Below are 12,184 nucleotides of genomic sequence, written 5' to 3' on the forward strand. Positions count from 1 at the left end.
GACTCGCGAGTCTTTCAGATGGACTCGCCTCGACCCAGAAAAAATGTCATGCAAGCTTTAAAATTGAGTTTAACATGTGAAAAAATTTGTTCTCTCCGTCAGGATTCATATATGGAATATAACATTTAAGTATAAGAAAGAAGAATGTCACTTATACTTTAAGTTATATTCCATATATACTGTCAAGATGTTTGAGAGTGGTTTCGGACCTCCAGGAGTTATAATGCAAAATCTAGTTTTTGGAGGATTCTTCAATTTTCCAGACTTAGTCAGATTTCAGGATCAGGAAGACATTCCAGACTTAGCCAAATTTCAGGGCATTTGAAGATCAAGATGACATTCCAGACTTTGAGTTATATTCCATATATACTGTCAGGATGTTTGAGAGTGGTTTCGGACCTCCAGGAGTTATAATGCAAAATCTAGTTTTTGGAGGATTCTTCAATTTTCCAGACTTAGTCAAATTTCAGGATCCTTCGGCGATGCCCGTTGACCCCAACTTGGGGGCGTTGCCCCCAAACCCCCGTCGAAAAATATAGGGGGAAATTGAGCCGATGGAAGTAGGGAAAATTTAACCTCCGAGTCTGATTAGGCTCCATATAAAAGCATAATTAGCATTGAAGAAATCTTGGTATTATACATTTTAGAGTTGAAAGTTTGAAACTATGAGTATGTGACATGTGTAATGTTTCAATTATGGCTCTTATGTTCTCTAAATGCATTAATTTCTTTATGTTTTTTTGTAAAACTATGGTTTTTTTTTTTTGCGGAGTCCTTGCCGAGTCTTTCACGAGTCCGAGTCCGAGTCCAAATTTTTGGTTTGCCGAGTCCGTGGCGAGTCCGAGTTTTTCAACTATGCAATCAACCACCAAAATGTCTCCAATCCACCACCCAACAATCACCATCAGCAATTATAATATTATAATATTGTTGGACACTCTTTTAAACCCGCTTTTCCCTTGACTTTTCACCACACAAGCAATGTGGGATAAAACATTGTTACTTATACTTACCTGGGGAAAACCGATTTGATTCTAGACGGTGAAATTCATTAAATGCTCATTGCAAATCATTTATTAATTGTTTTTTTTATTTTTTTAAATAATTGCTGACATTTGTTAAAAACAATTAAATGTGGGGTCAATTCATTAATAGATTTCAAAAATTAAATCAAATTACCATCAGGGGGAAAATCTTTCCATCTTGGGATAAAAATTCCAATGAAAAATTATTAAATTCATTAAAAATGTCAATTAGTGGAAATTCGACCCTTATTAGGATAAAAATCCCAACAAAATTTTATCAAATTTGCACAAAATTGTCTCTAGGGGAAAATCAACCCCTATCTGGACAGTTATCCAGACCCAAAATCCTCAAAATCATCCCTAGTGGAAATTCGCTTAAGGTCTGGAATCACTATCCGCATTAAAATATTCAAAATCTTGTCATAAAAGTCCTCATGGAAAATCGATAGGCATTAGGAATCATCATTTTAGTCCTTATTAAAGTCATCCGCAGTCCTAGTGGAAAATTGTGGGTTGTCAGCAAAATTTCCCACACAGTCAAATTTTGAGCATCCTGGCGGAAAATCACCCCATGTCTGGATAATGAGTGGGGGAAAAATTAGGCCCATCAGGAATCCAGTGGAAATCCACCCCAGTCGGGATTTTGAGTGGGGGAAAATCATGGGTCATCAGAACTGTGGAGGGAAAAGCACCTCCAGTCTAGAATTTTGACCCTTAAAATATGGATTTTCATCAGGAATTTAACAGTTTAACCACTCAAAATCATCTGGACACTTCAAAATTTTAATAAAATGCACCGGGACTTGGGCAAATTTACCAAAATTTGAGCGAAACAAAAGGAAGCCTATCGAGATGAAGAGCAAAATCAATTTGAATAACTTCCTAGGAGTGATAAAACAACTCCAAAAGGCCTTAAAATACCTGAGCACTTAAAAATCACCGACAAGGATGTTCAAAACATGTTAACACTCAAAAGGTCTACACTTAGCCAAAACTAGGATCATTAAAATCTCAACTTTTTCACACTTGATCCTATAACTTCAGAAACCCTAAACGACAATTAGGCATGATCAAAAATCCGAGACTCGGGCACGGGAACTCAAAATTGCCCATTATGTTGCCAAAACCCTAAACTAACCAACACGAGAAGCAAGAAAGAGGGTGTCCCCATTTGCAATGGGGCGATGTGTGAAAAGGTCACAACAAGCTCTTGCATCTTTCCTGTTGATTCTGTTACCTGATGTTGTAGCACCATTATTCTAGTGTGTTTATCCCGTAGCTCTTCTTGCAACCGGTTATTATTCACCTGCTCATTTTCTAAGGTCACTTTTAATTCTTCAAGCTCCCGTGCGGACTGGGCATGCTTTTCCTGGAAATCTCGCAAAGCTTGATCTTTTACATTTCTTTCCTCTTCAAGAAGAGCCCGTGTATTGATGAATTCTTGATGATATTTCTCTTTCTTTGCAGTAACTTCCTGCAATTGTGTCTGGATTTGAGTTATATCGAGGGCAACAACTTGAACCCGCAAAAGTTCTTGTTCCTTGTCATACAACTCCTTGGTCAGCTTATTCTTAGCAGATTATCTGCTTGCAATTGGCTTATTGTGTTATTCAATGCACTCTGAAGCCAGTCTCTTTCACTCCTTTCCTGAAGCATTGTGGATTGAAGACGAGTAACCTTCGCTTCCCTGGCCTTTCCTTCTTTCTGCAATTGTTCATTTGTAGCCTTTACTCTTTCCAACTCAACTGTGATTTTATCTAGGTGTCGGGTACGCTTCAGATAGTCAAAAGACACCACTTTTTAAGACTCCTCCATGAGCTCCACTCTGTCTTGTGGTCGGGCTTGTTTTAGATCAATGTCAATGGCGTGCTTTGAATAATATTCAAGCTGCATCTGGTTGGCTAGCTTGACAAGACTTGGTGTCATAGCTGCAACCAACAGGTTTTCGTGACCTTCCCTATACAATGTCTGTATGTAGGATTTTGTAGGCTTCTAAGAATCTTTAGCTTTCCTTTTTTGTGCTCTTTGAGCTCGGGCAAGCTTGGCGAAATCCACTTGTTGCATGAATTTTGATGGGGAGGGGATCATTTGCCCTGCGAAAGGAGCCCTTGGAGGAGGGATGAAAGGAATTGGGGCTATAGTGGTTTGCAATTGGGCTTGAGTTGTCAAGGTGAGAGCAACAGGGGAAAAAGGAGGGATTCCTGGGAAGATACCGGTAGGAGAGGAAAACAACGACCCATCACTTGATGATGCAGTGGGTATATAGCTTGCAAACTTGAGAGCGCGAGCTACGGAGAATATTTATGTTGATTGAGTTGGGGTTTGAGCAGAGTGAGATATGCTTACTACAGTGCCAAAAGAGGCGACGCTAGGCGGGGAGGATACAACAAGGCTAGCGGAGGCTGAGACTGATTGAACATGGCTCCAGAAGATACAACTACCTCTGGGCTGCTAGATGCAATGGCAGGCTCAAGAGAGGATGACCCAGCAATGGAAACTAGACTTTGAGAAGAAAGAAGAGGGGGAGAAAACAATACCTAAGCTGAAGATGTTGCCGACACAACTGGGGTTTGTGACGATACAGGTACTTGTGCTTGAGTACTCCTAGGAACATTAGCTATGTTCTTCTGGGGGCCCACACCTACTTCTGGAGGACTCTGTTGCTGAGGCATTTCACTAGATCGCTTCCTCGAGACTTGGGAGCAAGGCCTATCGACGAACATCTTTATAGCATGGTATGCAAGCAAAGGTTCAAGACTTACTGGTGGAGGCATCTCAACCACTTGTGCAACAACTCCCTCATCAATGCCACTCGAGGAAGGTTCATAATCATCTTCAATGTCATCACTATATTTCTGCCACTGTTCTTCAAAAGCATCATCACTAGGAAAATTTCCCAATCCCACTCAAGGTTGTCCGACTTCTTTCCTGTATAACCAAAATGCTTGCCTTTTATTCTCAAGCCAAGCGTCTTCTATTTTCCTGTGTAAAATAGTTAGCAATTTCTTCGCAGGATTGACCCTTCCTGTTAGTTCATAGAATGCTAACCAAGGCGGTTGCTCTTCCTTAGGGATGAGATTTAAATTCACATACAGTGCCAGGTCATCTTCTTTTGGATTTCTCTAGGAATCCCAGGTAGGACCGCGTGATATATGCAATATAGGTTTCCTTGTGGAGAGGCATCCATCTGGATCGTAACTCCATTTATCATTAATAGCTACTAGGTCCAATTGAACTAGCTTTGAAGTAAGCACACCTTCTACTTGAAGTCTTTTAGAGACAACAATGGGCCCTATGATCTTATTATCCTGGGTTATAGCGACCCCATGTCTCTCTGAGCCTATGTGTTCTTCAATTAAAACCATCTGCCTAAACATTTCTAGTTATAAGGTGTGATCAAGAATAGATTGTGGGAGACGGAAAGGCTCCTCTATGAACCCATGAACCTTGATAAAAGAAAAATCTTATCCTAAAAACCAATCACATGGGGGACTTTTCGTTGCCATCCAGCGAATTTGACTCTTTGAAAAGCGAGTAATGGAATTTGTGTCTTGCTTACTCAAAACTTGCATGGTAAGGGCTAAGAAAGCATTTGAAAACACATATGCATCATGCGTAGCGGATAGTATGTGGGTCCACACAGTTACAGGTTTCTTCCTATTCTGGCTATAATACATGGAAAGCTCCATATGCTCTCGAAAGAAGTCTATGTTCTAATGCAAAAACATGTGGACTAGAAAGGAAGTGTACCTGAATCTATAATGCTTTGGGAATTCCATTAATTGTTCCACAATCTCCTGAACAAGGATGTAATGTTCCCTCACCGTACGGTATGGTATAACCGGCAAAGGAGAAGGGATTGTTGAACTGGCAGGGAAGGATCGTACGGTGGATAGATCGTACTGTGGGAGAGGAGTGGCCATACGGTATATGAAGAGGAGGTCGTACAGTGTAGATGTTGTATGGTGGGGTGAAATAGGATGCACGGTGTGTCAAGGAGGAGGTCGTACGGTGGGGTGAAATAGGACGTACGGTGTGTCAAGGCAAGCCATATGGAGGAGTCCACGCAAGCCGTACGGTGGTGAGTGTAGGTTGTACAGTGGTGAGAATGATCGTACAGTGAAGGGGGTTGTATGATGTACGGTGGTGTGAGGGAGGAGTGGCGTATGGTGAAGCCGTACGTGTGGAGGATCTACCGAGTGGTACGGTGGTTCAATGGGTTACCTTTGGTTTCACAAATTGATCTTCTGTGCGCATACCAAGTATTGAACTCTGAGTGATAACATGCATGTATACCAGAAATGACGCTAGAAGTAAAATTTGATTCAACAATGATAAGGTTCCATATTGCCAGATCCGAAACAATTACCAAGACAGAATAGGGTGAGAGGTGAACTTCATTGAAACTGCAAATACCAAATAGGAAGGATATTTCACCTCCGAAATGACGGATAACAGAACTCCAATAGGAATTCGCACAATAGAAGAAGGATACCAAAAATTCGCATACCTACAACAATGACTAACACGGCCATATATATGGACTCCAGGAAACTTCCCAAAGGGTTACAAACGGGCCGACACAACCAACCAAAACTTGCGTAATCTAATTAAATAAAAGGGCCCGAAAGATTTGTTATTAAATTTGGGGCCTTACAACAAAGTAATTAGATTTATTATTTAATTATATCGGGGACATCACAGTCCTCCCAGGCCAAAAATTGCTTGCTCTCAAGCAATTGCAGACTTGGATGCTCCAAAATTTGCTCGCCTTCCCAAGTGGCGGGTAGATTCTTCCAGTGTATAAGGAACTCTTTGACTGTGCGTGTTCTCAACCTCTTTTCTCTGACATCGACGATCTCTGTCGGCTCCAGAATTAGTTTCCCTTCTTTGTCGATGGGTGGCAGGTCCCTGGACACTGTGACGCGCTGCTCGATGGCCTTCTTTAGACATGACACGTGAAAAACATTGTGAATCCGACTCCCCTCAAGAAGATCCAACTCGTAGGCAACTTCACCCACTCTCTGAACCACCCTGTAGGGTCCATAGACACGCGGCTTCAGCTTCTCACCACTTGTCTTCAAGGAGGATTGTCTGTGCGGTTGAAGTCAAAGGTAAACCAGATCACCAACCTCAAAATTTCGGTCAATCTGGTGTCGATCAGCATACATCTTTTGTTGGCTTTGAGCCCTCTGCAGGTTGTCTTTGAGAGATGTCAGGATGTCTAAACTCTCCTGAAGCCAATCTTTGGCCATCGGTGCACGACTCTCTCCCAATGCCAGGTCAACAAATGAGGAAGGTTCATAATCGTACAATTCTTTGAAAGGTGGCATGCCTATCGACATGTGATAAGTGGTGTTGTAACAGTGTTCACCCAAATGTAACCAGCGAACCCAAGCCTTATGTTGTGCTGAGACGTAGTTCCTAAGATAACCCTCTAGCCATTTGTTCACAATCTCGGTCTGTTTGTGGATGGTAGCTCGTGTTGGGCGACAGCTCGGTTCCGGCCAACCGAAATAACTCCATCCAGAAGGTACTCAGAAAACGGCTATCCCTGTCACTGACTATGTTTTACGGTAAACCATGTAGGCGGAACACCTCACGGAAGAACAACTCGGCTGCTTAAACTGCTTGATATCCTATGGGGATGGCAAAAAAATGTGCATACTTGGTCAATCGGTCAACTATGACAAAAATGCAATCCTTTCCTTGCACTCTGGGGAGTCCCGTAATGAAATCCATCGAGATGCTATCCCATTTCTGGTCGGGAATTGGCAATGGTTGCAGCAGTTCGGCTGATAGGTTATGCTCAGATTTGTTCTGCTGACAGGTGGAGCATTCCCGCACATACTGCAGGATGTCGTCCTTAAGCCCCTTCTAGGAAAACCTTTCACGGATCTGTCTGTAGGTTTTCAAGTATCCTGGGTGTCTAGGCAAGGGAGACTCATGCAATTCCTTCAGAACCTTTTCCTTCATCTTGGATTCAGGTACCAGATAAATTTTGTCCTTGTAATAAATGATGTCGTCAACCACCTTGTATCAGTCATCTTGCACTTGACCATCCATCAGTTCGCAGGCAAAAGTGTTCTTGGAGTATTCAACCAACAGGTATTCCTTCCAGTCTACTGAAATTTGAGATAAAGAACATATGGTAGGCCTTCTTGACAGGGCATCAACGACCACGTTATTCTTTCCCTTCACATATTCAATGTCGAAATCAAATGCCTGGACTTTGCTCACCCATTTCTGTTGTCGTTCATTCAGATCCCTCTGCTCCAAGAAGTATCGCAAGTTGTTGTGGTCCGTTCTCACATCAAACTTTGCTCGGATGAGGTACTCCTGAAACTTGGTCAGTGCATGTATGATGGCAAGCATCTCCTTGTCGTAGATGGAATATAACCGCTCAACTCCTGAGAGCTTCCGACTCTCTAATGCAATGGGGTGACGGTCTTGCATTAACACCACTCCAATGGCTTCACCCAAGGCATCACACTCCAGGATGAAAGGGCGAGTGAAGTCTGGTAGTGCCCAGAACTGGACACGTACTCATAACTTCTTTTAATTTGTCGAAGGTCTGTTGCGCCTGCGCATTCCAATGGAAGGATCCTTTCTTTGTCAGATCTGTTAGTGGTGCCCCAAGCTATGAAAATCCTTTCACAAACCTTCTATAATAACTGCACAAACCAAAAACTCTGCGCAGCTCCGAGAGAGTCTTGGGTGGAGGCCAATCCAAAATGGCCTGAATCTTCTCCTGGTGAACTTGTACCCCCGAGGCGCTGATGACGTGACCCAAGTACAGGACCTTGGCCATTCCAAATTCACACTTGGACCTTTTGGCATACAGTGATTGTGATTCCATAATCCCCAATACTTTATCCAAATGCCCCATATGTTCCTTCCAGGTCTTGCTGTAGATGAGTATGTCATCAAAGAATACCAATAGGAACTTACGTAGTCGCTTGTTGAAGATGTGGTTCATGCAAGACTGAAAAGTGGCCAGAGCATTGGTTAATCCAAACAGCATGACCAAGAACTCATAGTGTCTGTAATGGCAACGAAAGGTCATCTTTTCCACATCTTGCTCCCTCATACAGATCTGATGGTAGCCGAAACGGAGATCAATCTTGGAGAAATAGATTGCGCCATGTAGTTCGTCCAATAGCTCATCGATCCTGGGAATGGGGTACCTATTCTTGATAGTCTTCTTGTTTGGTGCATGATAATCGACACACATTCTGAGAGTCCCGTCCTTCTTCTTCACCAATACCACTGAGGACGCAAAGGGGCTAGAACTGGGTCGGATCCATCCCTTATCGAGGAGTTCCTGGATTGTTTTCTCTATCTCATCTTTGAACTTCTTCAAGTGGCGATAGGGTGTGGTGATAACGGGTTTTTCTCCCTCCTCCAACTCGATGGTGTACTCAAACATCGGTGTCCTGGTTCCCATGGTTCTTTGCAAGTGAAACACAGCTTCTTCCTTCTGAGTTCCTGTCTTGTGGCTTCATCGAGCGATGACCCCTTCGGATAGGGTTTATTATCCTTCTCCCTCGGAATGAAAGGTGGTTTGGTATGTGCAAAACTTTTGGAAAAGGAAGATGTTGCCATGTTATTGGCCTTTTTTATTGCTTCTGTGAGCGTGCTGGGGTTGAACCCTTTCACCCAACCTTTCAGTGGTTCCATCAATCCGTCTATGAACAAGACCACCAATCTCCGCTCTGAGATGTCAGTCACAACCACAGATAGTCTCTAGAATTCTGTGATGTAACTGTCCACAGATCTCGACTACTTTAGTTGCGCCAACTCCTTGAAATTGAGTTCTGGATCCTTCCCGTCAAATCGATCTATGAGCTTCTCTGTGAATTCGACATAGGAAGTTATCTAGTCATGGCCAAGAGTGACTATTCCATGATGCCACCATTCATGCGCGACCCCTTCAAGGTGGAGTGTTGCAAACTTGATAGCTTCATCTTTTGGCATCGGGTTGAGTTGGAAGTAAGTATCTGCCTTTTGAACCTAGACACGTGTTGAGGTTGCTCCGGCCCCATCAAAGGATGACAGGTTGATCTTACCAACCTTCCGCTTGATGTCATTGTTATAGTGTCCATAATGGCCCCGACTTCTGCCACCCGAGTATTTCATTCGGAGCTCCATCTAATCGTTGAAGGATATGTCCCCCTCAAGATTTGCATCCCTCCAATCTTGACTCAATTGTGCTTGCATCTCCTGAAAGGTGGGTTCTTGCTCCCCCCGTGGTGCTTCTGATTTTTGAGGAAAAGTCGGCACTAGCGGCCGTGAATGTGAGCGTTGGACGTTTGACCTTCCCATGACCGAATCATCGCCCTATCCATTCTGTTCTCCATTCGTTTTTCCCAAATCCAACTGTCGTAAGGTTTCCTCCATGATTTGTTGTCGTTTCTCTCCTCTAGTTAGGGTGTTGTTGAGTTGAGCTTGGCTTTTGGTTATCTCCCTTAATAGTGCCATGACTTCTCTTATAGGGTCCTGTGGTTCCTCCATTCGATCGGTTGAAAGGTACCTCCTTCTGGTGTACACTTGCATCCGCTACACGATAGGCTGGCAAGCTCACAAGCTCTAATACCACTGTAATGTTCCCTCACCATACAGTACGATGTAACCGGCAAAGGAGAAGGGATTGTTGAACTGGCAAGGAAGGATTGTACGGTGGATAGACCGTATTGTGGGAGAGGAGTGGCCGTATGGTCTATGAGGAGGTCGTACGATGTAGATGTCGTACGCTGGGGTGAAATAGGATGTACGATGTATCAAGGAGGAGGTCGTACGGTGTAGATGTCATACGATGAGGTGAAATAGGACGTACGACGTGTCAAGGCAAGCCTTATGGAGGAGTCCACGCAAGCCGTATGGTGGCGAGAGTAGGTCGCACGGTGGTGAGAATGACTGTACGATGAAGGGGGCTGTACAATGTATAGTGGAGAGATCGTATGGTGGTGCAAGGGAGGAGTGGTCGTACAGTGAAATCGTACGAGTGGAGGATCTGCCGAGTAGTACGGTGGTTCAATGGGTTACCTTTGGTTTCACAAATTGATCTTTTGCGTGCATACCAAGTATTGAACCCTGAGTGATAACATGCATGTATACCAGAAATGACGCTAGAAGTAAAATTTGATTCAACAATGATAAGGTTCCAGATTGCCAGATCCGGAACAAGTACCAAGATAGAATAGGGTGAGAGGTGAACCTCACTGAAACTGCAAATACCAAATAGGGAGGATCTTTCACCTCCAAAATGGCGGATAACAGAACTCCAATAGGAATTCGCACAATAAAGAAAGGATACCAAAAATTCGCATACCTACAGCAATGACTAACATGGCCATATATATGGACTCCAGGAAACTTCCAGAACGGTTACAAACAGGCCGACACGACCAACCAAAACTTGCCCAATCTAATTAAATAAAAGGGCCTGAAAGATTTGTTATTAAATTTGGGGCCTTACAACAAAGTAATTAGATTTATTATTTAATTATATCGGGGACATCACAAAGGACGTCTACGAAATCACACTGGAAATCCTCTCTCTGCTTTCGAAACTTGAACAGGAAACCCATCTGAAAAGGGTGAACATTTCGATCATTATCAAAACCAAAAAGATACGCCAGCATGGATGCGGCGTCCTTCAAATCTTTCTATTTGAGGTCGTCGTATGACAATGGGAATTGAGGGAAATCTGCGACATTCTGGTCCCTTTGCACCGCATCATTGCAAAAACTGACAGTGCCATGCCTGCCTCGCCAATATCCCTCTAGGACCTTCTTGCAAGAAATCTCTATGCTATTGTCAATCTGTGGGATACACAACATGTCTCTAATGGCTTCCACGCCTATCACTACTCTTAGTGACTCTCCTTCGATCATTGGTGGATTAGGGTTGAAGTTCGCAATGCATGCATCAATAAAATTAGGGTAGTGAGGAACCATGGCATGGGGACCATGTATTGCGGAAGGCTGGAATTCCAAAGCTTGAGAACAGATTTGTTTGAACTACCCCTCTCACTCAACTTCCTTTGACAAGCACCTTCCCAGAGAGTCTTTGGTTGTTCATGGAGCTCCGGATCATAGACTTCTTCTTATTTGTCTCCTACCACAGAAGGGTTTTTGGTCATGGTTTTTGCCTTCAACTTGGTCTTTGGGTGAACAGGGTTCAGGGAAATGATATGAGACGCGTAAGATATGTCTCCGAAAATGTCTACATACTGATTCTCTAGGGAAGAACTTGCAACTTATGCTATTGATGCCTTTCTCCTATGCTTTCAAAATTTACACTTTCGTGTGAAGAAAGTTTTCTTGAGATTGTCCTTGCATGCGCTTTTACCTTTGATAAATCTTCCTGAATAAGATGAGGTCCTTGATTTCCGTGTTGAACAATGTGTTAATTGCGAGCTTTACCCGATGAATACGCCACCTTGGACATACGTGCAAAATTAACATTTTTAGGGCTTCAAAGTCACACCGAACTAATCATTGATGTGGCCCAAATATATCAGAGTCATGTCGAATTGATCACTGCAGAGCCAAAATGCAAACAAATTGGCATTTCAAGCGGCAAGTGAGACACCCATAGATGTTATATAAATAATCATACAATTGTTTCAATAAATAAATTAGAGAATCTAAATACTAAATTTATATTAAAAGAAGGTAGTCAAAATTATCAAGAAGACAGAACATAACATATTAAACAGTATAATTGAACACCGAAAAATCAAACCAACTCAATAACAATTAGTCAAGAGATCAAAAGGGAACCAATATCCACAAAACCATAACATAACAACTCAATGACAACCAATCTAAAGTCTATAAGAAGGACCAATAACCATAAAGAAATTACACAATAGAAGGTAACAATTATAATTTTGAGCTTGAACAAAATTGAAGCTGCTCGGACAATGTTATCTCTTTTCTATGATGTAGGAGAACTTGTAGTTTAATACTATGCAAATAATTTCTACTCTTAATATGATCCTTGGTAACCCCCTGATGTTGAAAACAAAGAGAATATAAAACAAGATATCATGTGGCTTTTTGCCTAGACCACACATCAATCTAATCGATATGGTCTTCATCGGCATTAAACATCACTTTGGATGGCTCTTTGACAAGTCTCACCGAACCCTT

This window comes from Cryptomeria japonica, chromosome 1 (assembly GCF_030272615.1).
Source record: "Cryptomeria japonica chromosome 1, Sugi_1.0, whole genome shotgun sequence".
NCBI lineage: Eukaryota > Viridiplantae > Streptophyta > Pinopsida > Cupressales > Cupressaceae > Cryptomeria > Cryptomeria japonica.